Source organism: Sorex araneus, chromosome 8 (assembly GCF_027595985.1).
Source record: "Sorex araneus isolate mSorAra2 chromosome 8, mSorAra2.pri, whole genome shotgun sequence".
Taxonomy (NCBI): domain Eukaryota; kingdom Metazoa; phylum Chordata; class Mammalia; order Eulipotyphla; family Soricidae; genus Sorex; species Sorex araneus.
Window position 1 is genome coordinate 32,878,339 of NC_073309.1, and position 17,694 is coordinate 32,896,032.

Below are 17,694 nucleotides of genomic sequence, written 5' to 3' on the forward strand. Positions count from 1 at the left end.
ATATATTAATATGAATTCCTCATTTATCACTATTTGGAGTCAAGTCATTATCCTTATTCTGCAGTTAGAACAACAGGTTGAGAGAAATTACTTAAATTACTTGATCAGAGTATGAAGAGATGAATTACTTAAGCTCATTTTAGAAAAAGTAAAACTTAGGAATCCAATCTAGGATAATCTTCAATTTTTTCAGATGTGGAATATAAATGAATATTTTGTTATGGCTGTAAAGTTATATATTTGAATAAGAAATAGGAGGAAAATGCAAGCAAGACATGAAGGAAATAATACTGAACAAAGAGTATCTGCTTTTGACAGCTGATTGATGTGATCCACCATCACAATAAATTCAGTTATGATAATTTCAGCTAAGTAGGAAAAGCAGCCTTAACATATTAATATGAATCTTTGAGATTTCTAAGATTCCTAGCCATGAAGAACTATAGTATTACTATATTACTCCTTTGGTTTAATAGTTAAGTATCTTACAAAAAGAAATGACTACTTATGACATTCTCATTTTATACAATGAGTCAACAAATAAAATAGAGTGAATTTTCTTTTTAGCCAGTCATAAATTTTAAGACAGTGACATAGTAGTTCATTCAGAAACATTCCATGAAAAATAATCTATTTAAACATTCAAGAAATTGGGGCAATTGAGGCCGAAGAGATTGTACAGCAGGTACGGCGCTTGCTTGCACATGGCTGACCCGAGTTCAGTCCCCAGCATCCCATATGATCTTCTGCGCACTGGCAGGAGTGATTCCTTAGTGCGGAGCAAGGAGTAACCCCTGAGCATTGCTGGGTGTGTGCCCCCCCACACCCAAAAATCCTGAAATATTCAAGAAGGGGCCAGTACAATCATACAACAGGCAAGGTGTTTGCCTTGCACAAAGCCAGCCCAGGTTTGATTCTTGGTTTCCCATGTAGTTCCCCAAGCACCACCAGGAGTGATTCCTGAGTGCAGAGCCAGGAACAATCCCTGAGCATCACAGGTGTGGGCCAAAAAAAAGAAAAAAAGAAATTCCACAAAAATTGACAAATATAATTATAGTCAAATACTTTTAATATAATCATCTTCACAAAATCATAAATGAGGATTAGGTGATTTTAATAAATCACTTATTCAGATACATATTAAACTTTATCTTAAAAGGCTCCAGGGCCATATGACTTTATCTTTTAATACTTTAATTTTTTATACTTAAAAGAATGTAATTTTAGTTCTAAGTCAGAGGGCATCAGTGGGTGTTGCCCCAGAGTCCCCCGCCATGCCTCACTGCCTGGACAGGCCTACAGACCCTGCACTTCATTCTCTGCTCCCAATGTCAAACCAGTTGGCCAAGTAAGGTGAGCCCATAAAATGAAGTAAAATGAAATGAAGTAGAGTAAAATTAACAAAATAAAATCTAACATTTTGACATATTTTGAAACACTTTAATATGTATCAGGTGATTTTCAGTTAAATTCTAGTTTAATACACACAAAACAATTTATCATAACAATAAATTATTTTTTGATAATAACTGATTTTTTTTAATTTTTTTATTGAGTCACCATGTGGAAAGTTACAAAGTTTTCAGGTTTAAGTCTCAGTTATACAATGCTCGAACACCCATCCCTTCACCAGTGCACATATTCCACCACCAAGAATCACAGTATAGCTCCACCCCGCCCCCCTACACCCCTACCCCCCCACACCTCTAGCCCCCCTCCCCCCCGACTGTGTAACTGATAAATTTCACTTTACTTTCACTTTGGTTACATTCAATAACAATAAATTATTTTTACCTATACTTTTTTCAGATGTTTCCTAATTATTTTTATTGAGGTATCATGATTTACAAGTTTCCATATTATTGTTTGATACTTGCATGAGGCTGACCCAGGTTTGATTCCTCCATTCTTCTCAGAGAGCCCGGCAAGCTACCAAGAGTATCCTGCCCTCACGGCAGAGCCTGGCAGGCTACCCATGGCGTGTTCAATATGCCAAAAACATTAACAAGTCTCACAATGGAGACGTTACTGGTGCCCGCTCGAGCAAATTGATGAGCAATGGGACAACAGTGCTACAGTGCTACTTGCAATGCCATATGCACCCTGCTACCAGAGTACCAATAACCTTCCACCGCTGTTCCACAGTTCTGAATTTTTTTTCTTCACATTTTGTCTAAATATTTCCGTATCTGTTCATAATTTCTTTGGGGACTATTTTGTATGTTGATACAATGACTATTTAAACAGTTCTTCATTGTTAATTTTTCAATACAGCGTTTATGTATAATAGTAAAGATATATGTGCATTTATCTTTGTGATGTAAAGTGAATAATTCTCACTTTGTTATAAAATCTGGGTGAGTGTTCAGTAACAGGTTAACTTTCAAGGAACTATGGTTTCAAGAGATTCATTTCCTAGTTGGTATGTTTTTAAGTTTACTATTTTTCATCCCTTAAAACTTTTTTTCTTTCTGTTGTTTTTGTGACCACCCCCCCACCCCGCCCCCCACCCCTGTGTCTGGGTGCTGCCACTGACTCTGTGCGGAAAGATAGCTCCCAGTGGTGTTGGATGGACCATGTGTTGCCAGGGATAAGACCTATGATCTTCCAACTCATACTTCCACCTGAAATTTAATTTTCCAAAAGACAAATTTTATAGCAGATCTTCTTGTCAAAAATATTACCCTGAAATTATATCTCTGTTCAGGGAATTGCTCACACTTCACCTGTGGGAAGTCTTGAGCTTGATTTCCTGCGCCACACGTACCCTCAGCACCTGCCCTGGTGATCCCAACCACTGCCAGTCCTTTTCACCCAGCACTGCCAGGCTGAAGCAAGACTCTGTCCTTTGGTATCAAACTGGCAGCCTGACATTGCATGGCCAAGCATGACCCTTAGGTGATTTGGTGATTGTTGGGTCATTTAAGCAAAAGAGGCAAAGTTTGAAGTACCTACAGAAAAGGTAAACGCAGAAATCAGATTACTTCCCCAGTTTTGTAACAGAAATCAGAAAAGATAGCAATCCAGTAGCAAACAGAAAGCCAGACTTTGTAAACTACAGTGCTTCAATAATTTTGTTTTAATTTTAAGAAGGGAAATTTTTAAAAGTTTGATAATAGTAAATTTTCAGTCTACAAAATAATTTTGGGCTGGAGCTATAGTACAGCAGTAGGGAGTTCGCCTTGCACGTGGCTGACCAGGGTTTGATTCCTCCGCCCCTCTTGGAGAGCCCGGCAAGCTACTGAGAGTATCTCAACCACACAGCAGAGCCTGGCAAGCTACCCGTGGCATATGCCAAAATAGTAACAAACAAGTCTCACAATGGAGATGTTACTGGTGCCCGCTCGAGCAAATCGATGAACAACGGGGATGACAGTGACAAAATAATTTTATGAAATGAATAGATGTCTATGAAGAATATGTACTTGAGAAGAACACACAGTTGCATGTATAATGCAATGTGTGTGAATGTATTTTGTAGGAAAAATATTAATGTAGGTGCCAGAGAGCTGGAGATATAGTGCAGCAGGTAAGGTGCGCTACCTTTGCATGCAGCCAACACAGGCTTAATCCCCAGCACCACATATGGTCCCAGATGTAGCCAGGATTGCAGGAGTGATCCCTAAGCACATCGGGGTGTGGCTTCAAAGAAAAACCATAAAAGTAGCGACAGTAAACCTATTAAGGGGTTAAAGTACTTGTTTGCAAATACTTGACTCTAGTTCAGTCCCCGACACCATATATGATCCCCTCAAAACTCCAGAAGTGACCCCTGAGTATTGCCTGGGTGATCCATTCAACCCCCTATGCCAAAAAAGAAAAATACAAAAGTAAAACATATAGAAATGTGATTATATCTTGATTGTGATTATCTCCTTCTTGTGTATTTCTAGCGTTTACATTTTCTAAACATATATATATATATATATTATATTTAAGACTGTGCCTTTGAAAATCAAACGTATGCTAAATTTCATGGTTAAATTGTGTTCTTAACAGGGAAGTAACATTTAATTGATTTAGAAAATGCTATCATGGATAATCTGCCCCAAATTTTAAGTAATAAAATAAATTTAAGTAATAAAAGTTCCTAGTTAATTTTAAGCACTACTTTATGAGGTTAAACCATACCACCCAATCCCACCCTACACTACAAATAAAGAACTTTCACTGTAAGAGAATGGCTCAGTTTATGTACTTCAGGGGTGACCATCTTGGTTTGCTTATAGAACAGCTAAGTTTGCTACTCATTAGCATGTTAAGGAATTAACATTATGATTAGGACTTTTTATTTAATCAAATAAAGTAGAATATACCGTGTCCCACACTTTGTAATATTGAGTTGTTTCTTGAAAAGTTTATTTCAGAAGTTTGTGTGTATATATATGGTGTATATACACATGATGTAATGACACAAATTATACCTTGTTTATGAGTTGTGTTTTTTTTTAAGAAAAAAAAGAAAGATAAAGAGAAATTTTGAAAGTCTCGTCATAGTAATTGCATTAGTTTCATTCAAAAATAGCCTGGCCTAAATGGGTGAGGAAATACAATGGTTTGATGGGGACAGGGGTGGGCAAGATCATAGATTAGCCCCAAAGTATAAGAAAAAGGAAAGAAATAGAGTGAATGGAGAAGGGGAGTAGAAATAGATGAGAAGCAACAAGGACAGGGGTCAAAAGGATTCATGTGCATCGGTGGTGTTAAGGTGTGATAGAAATAAATACCCAAACCACAGAGTCAACAACACCAAAATCACTAAACCCTGACTTTAATAACCAAACTTAAAAGGTGCCTGTCAAGGTGACAGACGGGTTGGGACAGGGATTGGGAACACTGGTGGAGGGAAATTGACACTCTTGGCGGGATTGGTCATGGAACAGTATATGTCAAAAACCCAGCTATGAGTAACCAAGTAACCCATGGTGCTTTTATAAAAGTTGGGGGGGAAGGAATAAAAGATAGCAATTATCTCTTTAAAAAGCATGGCCTTGCCTAAATACCCATTGCAGATAGACTTCTTCTGTGTAACCAGATATTCGGTGGTCTCGCTGCACTTCCTTAGCCAAGTCCAGTGAGTCAGATGTTATCAGAATATTACAGCACACTGAGACCATGAGCTCTAAGCTGCAACCACTGGAACTTTGAAATGTGCCTGTCAGGTTGACAGTAGGGAGTGTGGCGGGGATTGGAAGGGAAATGGGAACACTAGTGGAGGGAGGCTGATCTTGGTGGTGGGATTGGTGTTGAGTTATTATATGCCCAAAACATAAGTATCAGTGAGACTTTGTAAATCACGGTTCTTTTTAAAAAATATTTTTTAAAAAAGAAAGTTACAGTACAGAGAAGTCATTAGTTGTCTAAGTAACTAATGGTTTCTGTGGGAGATCAGAAAATGAAATTGAACTACATTCATCATGAGCATTTTAGGAGCTAATCTCTTGGTTTTGAATACGAGGTTTTATTACTCTTGTAAATTAGCTAGAGAACTGCAGTGAGTGTCCAAATTCCTAGTAATATTTTAAAAATTTAGTAATTGAGGGGACAGAGTGATAGTACAGCTGATAGGGAGCTTACATTACTAATCCCCAAGTCCCATGAGAAGTGATCCCTAAGTGTAGTGCCAGGAATAAGTACTGAGCATAGCTATTTGTGACCCCAAAACAGAACCCCCCCCAAAAAATATGAATTTAGTTTATGAGCATTTTGACAAAATTTTGTGTACTTTGGTCAAAAGTTTTAGATAATTATAAATAATACTAGACTAAGAGCTGTTTCTCTACCCCTTATATCACCTATTTGGCCCTACTGTTTCAATCTAAAGAGAAAATTATTTTAGTCTTCTGTGGTCACTGCTTGTTAAAATCTGAGAAAAACATGAGTAGCTCTTATTGTCTATAAAGACTTCATTACATAATCAGTTAGTGTATGGTAGAAGCCAGGGATACAGAGGTGATGTACCTTAGTGGTAGAGCATTGCCTTACATACATGAAGTCATGAATTCAGTGCCCAATACAACCCCACATCATCAATGAATTAATTCCCCAGCTCTTCTAATGTAAAATTTGGGGGTCGGTGGAGGGTTAGAGACCACACCCAGCAGTGCTCAGTGCTTACACCTGGCTCTGCACTCAGTTCACTTTTGATGTAGCTTGGGGACCACATGGGGTACCAGGGATAGACAACTACCACATCCTCTGTACCATCTCCATGACCCTCTAGTATGAAGGGCAAAAAATAGTTAGCTAATGCAAAAACTGACTAAAATAGAAAATTGGGGGGGAGGGCAGGGAGGATCACACCCAGCAGTGCTCAGGGGTTATACCTGTCTCTGCGCTCAGGAATTAGTGATGCTTGAGGGACATATGGTACAAGTAAAGCCAATTGAGTACAGAATTTTGAAGGTCAATTTTTAGATCAAAAAGTCAAAAATTTATACTGATGGTAAATAGATTTTAAGGAATATTATTTTTGTAGCAGACAACCATAGTTTTCTGTGATTTTAATTTCATTTTAATCAATAGTTTCAATATCAAATATTCTTTGCCAATTTCTTATAAATATAATACTAAAAGTATTTTCAAAGTAGAGTTGTTTAAAAGGAAATTTTTATTCCTGCATCATTTTATTTTACTTTTATATTCTAAAAAAGCTATGAGTTTCAGACTTATAGCTCGGCCAAATAATTTCAACTTTAGAAATATACTTAATGAAATATTTTGTCAAAAATTATGAAAAGAATTGTGACTTTGTGGTCTATCTGTAACAGTCTTCTTCTGTGAAAGAATTATTCCAAGAGGAATCATCATTCATTTGCCTTAATTCCACATGAACTTAAGATCTGACAGAAATAACCAAATGACAAAAATAAGGATAGGGGCTTGGCTAGTGTGGCATTGATTTTCTTCGATTGAAAGTGAGAGGGGATGGGGCTGGAGCGATAGCATGGTGGGTAGGGTGTTTGCCTTGCACGAGGCCGACCCAGGTTCAATTCCCAGCATCCCATATGGTCCCCTGAGCACGGCCAGGGGTAATTCCTGAGCGCAGAGTCAGGAGTAACCCTTGTGAATCACCGGGTGTGACCCAAAAAGAAAAAAAAAATAGAGGGGGGGGATAAGGAAAATGAAATAGCACTAAACAATAACTAATATATCCTCTTGATAGAATTATGAAAGTTAAATGCATAAATGAATTACGAGATAAACAGGAAATCCAGGGGGGTTTAAGAAGTTTGTCAGTTACTTCACTGTTTAGCCATTGGAAATCCCATCTCCACAGATGCCAAATCAGAAATGTTAGTGCCACCAAAGACAGTAAATCTTATTTACAAACTGATTTTTAGTATATTGTTACAGTCACTTGTTATATTGAAAGGATGTGGACTTTGGGAACAAGAGGCAGCCTGGAGATTTTGTTCTGTTTTATTTTGTGTTGGAGTCACACCTGGTCATGCTCAGGGGGTACTCCTGGCTCTGTTCTCAGGGATCACCCCTAGTCGTGCTGAGGGGACCTTCTGGGGTGCCGGAGATAAAACCTGAGTCATCTGTGTGCATGACAAGCACTCTCCCCACTGTCCTGTCTCTCCAGCTCCAGTTGCCTGGAAATTTCTAACTAAAGCCTCAGTTTCTTCAGCTCTTCAGATGGACAACATCAGGGAGTGGCTCAAAGGGCACATGCTTTGTATTTGGGATGCTGGGCTTGATCCCTGGCACTGCAAGGTCCCTTGAGTACCTCCAGCAGCAGCCCCTGACAGTTAGTAGCCCCAAGCACTGTTGGGCATGGTCCTTTTTAAAAAGGGACAATATCATTGTGTGTGGGCTAGAGCGATAGCACAGTGGGTAGGACGTTTGCTTTACACACGGCCAACCCGTGTTCAATTTCTCCATCCTTCTTGGAGTGCCTGGCAAGCTACCGAGAGTATCCCGCCCGCACAGCAGAGCCTAGCAAACTGATTTTTAGTATATTTTTTAGTATATAACCATATTTTTAGTATATTGTTTAGTATATAACTGATTTAGTATACCAGTGGAGTATTTGATATGCCAAAAACAGTAACAAGTCTCACAATGGAGACATTACTGGTAACCGCTCAAACAAATCAGTGAACAACGGGAGGACTGTGCTACAGTGCAATATAAACCCTAATACTGGAGGGGAAACTACCATATAACAGCTTTTGAAAAAGTAGGAAAAAGAATATCATTTGTCTATTTTATGATCTTTGCAAGCAAATGTTTTGTCATCCCACAAGTTGCTATAAATCAACAACTCCAGTGTACTATGCAAGTATATTTAGTACAAAGTTATTTGCTTAAAGTTATTTAATTCATTAATACATTGATCTAATTCACATATTTGTGTGCAGTGCCTATAACATATCCTGTGCACATTAAAGAAATCTAAGAGTGAAATAAGGGACTGGAGTGATAGCACAGTGGGTAGTGTTTACCTTGCACGTGGCCAATCTGCATATGATTCCCAGCATCCCACTTGGTCCCCGAGCACCACAAGGAGTAATTCCTGAGTGCGGAGCCAGGAATAATCCCAGAGCACTACCGGTGTGACTCAAAAAATAAAAAATTAATTAAATTTGGATGATTTTTTTATGTGTTCTAAAATTAATATAACAAATTATTTACTTCAAGTTAAATCTAAAATTGAAATAAAGTAGTATTGGGGGCAATAGATTCTGCATCTCCTTAATTATGTTTTCATGATTCTCTATCTTAAATTCATTAGAAATAAATAGATAAATTTATATATGTGAATTATATTATTTGCACTTAATCATAGATATTTCAGGATTTTTAGGCTAATTTTATCCTGAAATAAACTTTTTTTTTTCTTTTTGGGTCACACCCGGCGATGCACAGGGGTTACTCCTGGCTCTGCACTCAGGAATCACCCCTGGCGGTGCTCAAGGGACCATATGGGATGCTGGGATTCGAACCTGGGTCGGCCATGTGCAAGGCAAACGCCCTACCCGCTGCAAACTTTTAATTTTTATTTTCTAAACTAAGTAGGTTTTTACATTATTACTCTGGACTTTCTAGACCTATAAAACATAATTACAGGCTACAAAAATTAATATATGCTGCAGACTCATGATTTGATTATGCTTCTGAAACATAATGCCTCAGGCCTGCTTCCACAAGATCTTACTTATTGGTCAGTGTTTTCTCTTCTTGCCATAATATTTGGCACCATAAATGTAGGTATTTGTCTTCAATTGAAGACAAACAACTGAACAGTTTATCTTCAATAACAATTGCATGGAATATTATATTCTCTACAATACAATATAATATGGATAACATAACATAGACTTTAGTAATATATAATGTACCATATTCTGTTAACACTAAATGCTATAGGAATAGCTCTAAATCATAGCTCTTTTATATCGGTAAATAACTTTCTACTATTTAAAATCAAGAACTTTAATAACAAATTTCTTACTTCTAATTTGCCCTTTTTTTTCTAATTCCTATCCATTCCCCATCCCTATACCTCACAATTTCTACATATTCAATCCTAGAATGCCCCATCAGTCTTACAAGGAACCTACTCCTCAAACAGGATATAAACATTTTTTTCCACCAAATCAATATGATCATGAGGTCTTTATCAGCAGTGTGTGTTATCTCTTTTGATACTATGTATTTTCTTTATGTTCAATGACACTTGTAAAACATCAAATACTTGTTTATATATGTGTTATATTATATATACACATGTGTATATATAAAACCAGTACAGGATTTCCGTTTTTTAAATTTGACTAAAAAAAAAATTTTGAACCCACGTCTGCCACTTGGAAGGCAAGCTCCTCACTGTACCATCATTCTAGCCTAGTACTGACAATTTTATTGTACAAAACAGAAATAACAGTTTCAAAGAACTGTGGTTCTAAGCCACGGACTGAACACTATAAACCAAAGCGTGCTCCCTGCCAAATGTTTATATGAGACTATTCTTAGTTTATTTTAAACTAGGTAATAGGAAGAACATTATTTAATCTTATGTTTCACTTTAGTAATGTCCAATTAATTTAACTAATTTTAAGCATTATTAAGCATTATTAAGAAAAAAATTGTCTTTTCCACCTAGGAAGATACTGGCGGGCTGTAGGGGATGGGGGAAGGTAGTCTGGGATGAACCTGGGCTAGCCACGTGAAGACAAGTACCTTGCCTGCTGTACTCTATCTCCCACCCACCCACCCCCCACCCCCCCCCCCCGAGAGTACTATTAAGTATACACAGGTAGATTAGGAAAGGAGATACTAGTGATCTGAAGAACTTCTTACAATTTTGCTCTCCATTAGCCTACAGACCTGAGCATGACATTGCTATGTGATATTGATGTGTAAAAATATTAGCATGTTACTATGGGGCCAAAGAGTGAAGATAGTAGGTAAGGCATTTTTCTTGCATGTAGCTACCCTATATTCAATCCCTCAACCCCACCAGGAGCAGTCCATGCATACAGAACCATGAGTCAGCCCTGAGCACAGGCAGGTGTGATTCAAAAACAAAAACATGTTGTTATTAAACATGTCAAATAAGTAGCAATAACAATAGTCATAGAAGTTCAAAGAAAAGAGAAGGTATTGTGGTAATTGTGGTAAAACTTTGTGAGGGTAATCTTCCTTAAAAGGATTGGTACCATAGGATTAGAACTAGAGATCAAGAAGAAATGCAGAAGTAGCATTAGCAAAGTCAGGAAATGTTATATAACTTTTTTAGGAGTAACAGAAAAAGGTAATCATTTGATAGTTAAAAAATCTTATCATGCTATACATCAAGAGCTATAATATCTTTGAATAACTTTCTTGAGTGACTGAAAAAAAAATCTCTACTATCCCAGATTTTAATTGGCTGCTCTAATATATTTGCATCACCTAGCCCTTGCAGGGTGCAGAAGACCACATGTGGTGCTGAGGATTGAACCCAGGTTGACCCTGTGCAGGATAAGCACCTTTCTGACACTGCTCTCTCTCCAGCACCAGGGCTGGAATTTAGAACATTTCTTTTTCTCTAGTAAAAGGTTGTTTGTTTGTTTGTTTGTTTGTTTTTAATGTATCTTAAGTTTACTAACTATAGTAAACTATTTCACTTAATTTTGTTTAGTCACTAAAAGTAGTAATTGAGAATATAGTTCTGTATAATTTCAAGGTTTTACATTTTAGAGAAATGAATAAACTAAAATATACCTGGTTGCCTATTTCTTATATTTTAAAGAAAAGGGGGGAAGATGGGAGGGAAAGAGAAAAAAGAAAGTATGGCAGAACAGCAGGAAGGAAGGCACAAATGAATAACTGAAGAGAGGGAGGGAGGAAAATAGATTTATCTTTAAAAAGTCACTGCCTCACCCCACCCCCTCACCGCCCAAAAAAAGGTGAACACAATAAAAATCAGCAACTCTTCTTAGATCCATCAGAGAATTTAATATATTGAAGAGATCAGTAAGAACTTCCCAAAGTGAAAAGCAAATAGAAAAAGAAATTTAAAATACTGTGTAATCTTAATGAACACGGAGGTGTTCTACATTAAGCAGCTACATTAATGCCTTCCATGACTCATCTCTTCCCATTATCCAGGCAATAAATAGTCCCTTCCTATATTGTTCCTGCTTAAAACATAGAGGATATGTCTCCTGGGATAGGGTCTCAAGACTGCCTGTGGAAGAGTTTAATTTCCTCAAGAGTGAAAGGCCAAAAGGAGAGGGACCTGCTGGGCCATCCCAGATAAATGTCGCCATGACAGTGAATCCAGTCAAGACCCGAAGAAACTGCGGCCTGAGTACAGCGTGAAGGGCACTTTCCTTTCACATGGCCGATGCGGGTTTGATCCCCTGCACCTTATATGCCTGGTACTCCATTTCCCTGTGCCCCACCAAAAGTCACCCCTGAGAACAGAGCCAAGAATTAGCTCCGAACACCACCGCGTGTAGGGAAAAAGACAAACAAACAAGAAACTGGCCGGTCAACCTACAGAATTAAGATAACTAAGGAGTTAATAGTCAGCCACTATATTTGAAATACTTATATAACAATAAATAACTACCCAAAAGGAATGTATTTTAATTTGCTTAAGAGTTGAATACAAAGGACTGTACAAAGATTAAACATACCAGCACTGCTTTTTAAAGTGTATTTGGGCAGTAAGACTTAGACAGATGAACAAAAGAATACAGAGGAGCAGAAGTTTAAGAGATTTAAGAGTATTTTAAAAATATGCCTACTCACAGTCACATATTTAGTCATATCCTCTCAGAAGAGATGTGTGTGAAAGAAATGACTTTAATAATAAAAGTTATTTCCTTTTCCTTTTGTAAAGTAAAAATTAATTATATTTTTGTATTTTATGTCTATTGATAGCAAAGTAATTGCATCCATATCTCTCCACATTGACTAACAGGTAATAGCTAAATAATCTCATGAACATTTATTTTAAAACCGTATTTCAGATTGTCTTGCAATCTGAGATAAAAATTCCTCTCACCTTTGGTTTATAAAGGAGTTCTATGTCTTTTACCCATGTCTCAGAGCTAAGTAATTTTTATTCCTATTGAAAAATACACAGCTTGGTGCCACAGAAATAGGAGAGTCAGTAAGGGTCTTTCCTTGACACAGCTAACCTGACTTTGCTTCCCAGCACCCCATGTGGTCCCCAGAGTTCCTCCAGGATATACCAGAATATAGACCCAGAAATAAGTCCTGAGCACCACCAGGCGTGAGACCCAAAAACCAAAATAATCACTGTCACTGTCACTGTCTTCCCATTGCTCATCGATTTGTTCGAGCGGGCACCAGTAACGTCTCTTATTGAGAGACTTATCGTTACTGTTTTTGGCATATCCAATACACTACGGGTAGCTTGCCAGGCTCTGCCGTGTGGGCGCGATACTCTTGGTAGCTTGCCGGGCTCTTCGAGAGGGGCGGAGGAATCGAACATGGGTCCACCGTGTGAAAGGCGTGTGAAACACCCTACTGCAGTGCTATCGCTCCAGCCCAACCAAAATAATAATAACAATATTTAAAAAGCAATATTTTAAAGACAACATTTAAATAATATTTTTTAAACTTACAGCCTGGGCTTCTTATAATTTTTGCATGCACTTGTAAACCCTTTTGGTCAAGAAATTTTTACCCAATCCCAGATATATAGGTGTATAGAATAGGTATATAAACCAAACATTTACTGATAATAAATCATAAAGAAATTTATTTTAAAACAAATATTAAAGCAAAATGCCATGGCTTCATAAAGGTATAAATCCTCATTATGGAAAATAAAGTATAAGAAAATATACTAAGTATAATGAAGTATAAGAAAATATACTAAGTATAATAAAGTATAAGAAAATATAAAGTATAAAATAGTATAATAAGCCAGGCTTCATTTAATTCATCTATATAACACTCTCCACTTTGAAAATAAGTTTGTGTTTTTATTTCAGAGAATGACAGCTAAAGCATAATTGCATAGAACACTGAAATTTTCCTAATGTAACTCTGTAAATTTTATTAAATTAGACCCCCACAGGCAGTAAGAGTGTAATTTGGCTTTATTAGAGTTGTGGATGTATTTTTTCCTTTGCATTATTTACTTGGTTGCTTTTAAAATTCCATTGTACATGGTATTCTAAATGGATTTTATCATTACTTCATTAAATGCCATCAGAACTATTTAGTTCTTCAGAAAGTTCAATAATCCTGGGCCTGAGTGATAATACAGCCATTAGGGCCCTCCTTGCCTTGTATTTGGCCAATTGGTATTTCATCCACAGTACCCCGTAGTTCCCCGAGCAAGCCAGGAGTTAATTCCTCAGCAGAGAACGAGGTGTAAGCCCTGAGCACTGCAGGGTGTGGCCCCCCATAAAACAAAAAATTAAATAGTCTCTGGTCCAAGATATAGTAGCACTGCCTGTGGTCCTCCATGCACCACCAACCTTGAGCACAGCCAGGGGCATCCAGAATCAAAAAAGGAAGGAGGGAGGGAGAAAGGAAGAAAGGGAAGAAAGGGAGGAAAGGGGGGGAAGAAGGAAGGAAGTTCATTTCAAGAAAATAAATATCATGTCACAGGCCAAAGGGCATTTGCCTTGCACGCAGAAGCCTGCCAGGAGTGATCCCTGAGCATAGAACCAGGAGTAAGCCCTGTGCACCGATGGGTTTGGCCAAAGAAAAAAACAGAAAAACAAATATTACGCACAAAAACTTAAGCATCAACTTTCACAACAGCCAGAAACATAAACATCTATAAATTATTATATTTATATAAAATAAAATGTCCAGAATCACTTTATCCTTGTTAGCTATTTAGAAAATGAGTTCAAATGCAATACAAAATATTCCATACTTCTGTATAATCCTCACCTCTAAAATTCAAGAAAACAACATTTAAACATATAGACATATAAACACTTAAACATTTAAAATAACATTTAAATATGACATTTCACAAATTATATTTTCACTTAGATGATGCAAGATCTTTCTTTGTCGATCAATATTCTAAAGCACCTACTAAACACCACACACTTTAAAATACTACTTTCTCGGGGCTGGAGCGATAGTACAACGGGTTGGGTGTTTGCATGGCACGTGGCCAACCCGGGTTCGATTCCCAGCATCCCATATGGTCCCCCGAGCACCGCCAGTAGTACAAAGTGAGTGCAAAGCCAGGAGTAACTCCTAAGCATCGTCAGGTGTGACCCAGAAAGCAAAAATGTGTATATGTATACACACTTATATATACACATATATAAAACTTTCCCTATAAAGCAGAAAACAACTGTTTTCTTTTTTTCTATGTGGATAATGACTTTTTAATTGAAATAATTTTTTTTTTTTGCTTTTTGGGTCACACCCAGCGATGCTCAGGGGTTACTCCTGGCTCTGCACTCAGGAATTACTCCTGGCAGTGCTTGGGGGACCACATGGGATGCTGGGGATCAAACCCAGGTCGGGCGCGTGCAAGGCAAATGACCTACCCGCTGTACTATCACTCCAGCCCCAAAATCAAATAATTTTAAGGTAAAAAGCAGTTACAGTTTTGTAACTGTTTTAAGTGTTAAGTGACTGACATGAAAAGTATCCAAATTTAGGGTCTGGAGCAATAGCATAGCGGGTAGGGCGTTTGCCTTGCATGATGCGGCCAACCCGGGTTCGATTCCCAGCATCCCATATGGTCCCCTAGCACCGCCAGGAGTAATTCCTGAGCACAAAGCCAGGAGTAACCCCTGTGCATCACCGGGTGTGACCCAAAAAATTGGTCACTGTCACACTGTCATCCCATTGCTCATGGATTTGTTCGAGCGGGCACCAGTAACGTCTCTCATTGAGAGACTTGTTGTTACTGTTTTTGGCATGCATATCCAGAAAAAGCAAAAAAGAAAAAGAAAAAAGTATCCAAATTTAAAATTAAATACCATGAAATTGTGTGCATGGGATACCATCATTAACATTATTGTAAATCACAGAATCTCAGAACTTCAGTTAGTTTTATAAGTTTAAAAAATATAAAGTACAATCGAAACAACATCTGCACATGTATGTTCATCGCAGCACTGTTTACAATAGCCAGAATCTGGAAAAAACCCGAATGCCCCAGAACGGATGACTGGTTGAGGAAACTTTGGTACATCTATACAATGGAATACTATGCAGCTGTTAGAAAAAAGGAGGTCAAGAATTTTGTAGTCAAGTGGATGGGCATGAAAAGTTTCATGCTGAGTGAAATGAGTCAGAAAGAGAGAGACAGACATAGAAAGATTGCACTCATCTATGGTATATAGAATAACAGAGTGGGAGACTAACACCCAAGAACTGTAGAAATAAGTACCAGGAGGTTGACTCCATGGCTTCGAGGCTGGCCTCACGTTCCGGGGAAAGGTCAACTCAGAGAAGCGATCACCAACTACATTGTAGTCGAAGGCCATGTGGGGGAAGGGAGTTGCGGGCTGAATGAGGGCTAGAGACTGAGCACAGCGGCCACTCAACACCTTTATTGCAAACCACAACAGCTAATTAGAGAGAGAAAACAGAAGGGAATGCCTTGCCACAGTGGCAGGGTGGGGTGGGGGGGAGATGGGATTGGGGAGGGTGGGAGGGACACTGGGTTTACGGGTGGTGGAGAATGGGCACTGGTGAAGGGATGGGTTCCCAAACTTTGTATGAGGGAAGTATAAGCACAAAAGTGTATAAATCTGTAACTGTACCCTCACGGTGATTCTCTAATTAAAAATAAATAAATTTTAAAAAAAAATAAAAATAAATAAAATAAAAAATAAATAAATAAAAAATAAAAAATATAATTAAACTTAACATCAATATATTTCTTCTTCATAGCAAAAGTTTATTTTGGCTTTTCCTCACCTTACAAATGTGTTTTTATTCTTCTGTCCCACTTTGAAATCTAGTCATGATATTGAGAATTACATGTAAGTTTAATCTTTTGACAACATGTACCCGTTTTGTAGATATACGTGTACCTACCTATCTATCTAGATGTGTATATGTATATACATATATATATGCTATAGATATGAATTAACTGTTCTTTCCCTATAGCTAACTAAATACTTCTACAGTTAACTTAAGTTTTTATTAGGTCAGCTACTTGCAAGGCAAGCACACTGCCCTCTGTACTAACGCTCTGGTCCCACCCTTGAGCTTTTTTTTGGTGGGGGGATCACAACCAGAGGTGTTCAGGGGTCACTCCTGGCTCTGCACTCAAAAATTACTCCTGGCAGTGCTCGGGAACCATATGGGATGCTGGAGATCAAACATGGTTCAGTAGCATGCAAGGTAAACACATTAGCCGCTGAACTATCTCTCTAGCCCATATTTGCCTAACTTGAAGATCATGATAATAGTTCACTATTTTCTAGAAGTTTCAGAAAGTTTAGCATTTTCATTTAAGTATTTGCAAATGTAGTTTTGTGGCTAGCATGAGTCTCGTTTATTTTTTGTTTTTATTTTAATGAATCATTGTGAGATAGTTTACAGATTTTCGTGATTATGTTTCAGTCAAACAGTGTTTGAGTACCCATCCCTCCACCAGTGCCCATTTTCCACAACCAGTGTTTCCAGTGTCCCTCCCGCCACCCACCCCTTCCCACCCCCTTCCTTTGTGGCAGACACATTCCCTCTTGCTCTCTCTCCTTTTGGGTGTTATGTTTTGCAGCATAGGCACTAAGCAGCCATCCTGTTTGGTCCACAGCCTACTTTCAGGACAGACATGCCATCCCCAGTGATCCCTCCAACCATCATTTGCTTAGTGGTCTCTTCTCCCTCCCACCTGCCTTTTCCCCCAGCACATGAGATCAGCTTCCAAGACGTGGGGACACCCTCCTGGCCTTTATCTCTACTATCCTTAGTTTTTATGTCTAATAAGATAGCTGCTTTTTATTTATTGAAACAACATTGCATTATAGTGTAAGTTTCACGTATACATTTTTAAAATTCAACATGTATGGTCAGGGAAGCTCAAAGAGTTGGAACCCATGCTTTGCACATGAGATCAATGCCTGACACCACTTAATCTCCGAAACATTTCTGGGCATGGCAAAAAAAAAAAAAGTGTATTTATCTTCATTGAGTTTACTACTAAAATTGCAATTCTGTTAGCTCCTCCATACAACTGTCTCCTTTTTACCTGATTTACTACTCCCCGTCCGATTTCCCTTT

The 17,694-nt window shown here is 38.1% G+C and overlaps 1 protein-coding gene across 1 annotated transcript in view; it reads left to right on the top strand.

The window, feature by feature from the left end:
• The window catches only part of ITFG1 (integrin alpha FG-GAP repeat containing 1), a 202,308-nt gene that overhangs the window by 163,876 nt on the left and 20,738 nt on the right, over positions 1–17,694 (top strand). The gene's annotated exons all lie outside the window — the stretch shown is intronic.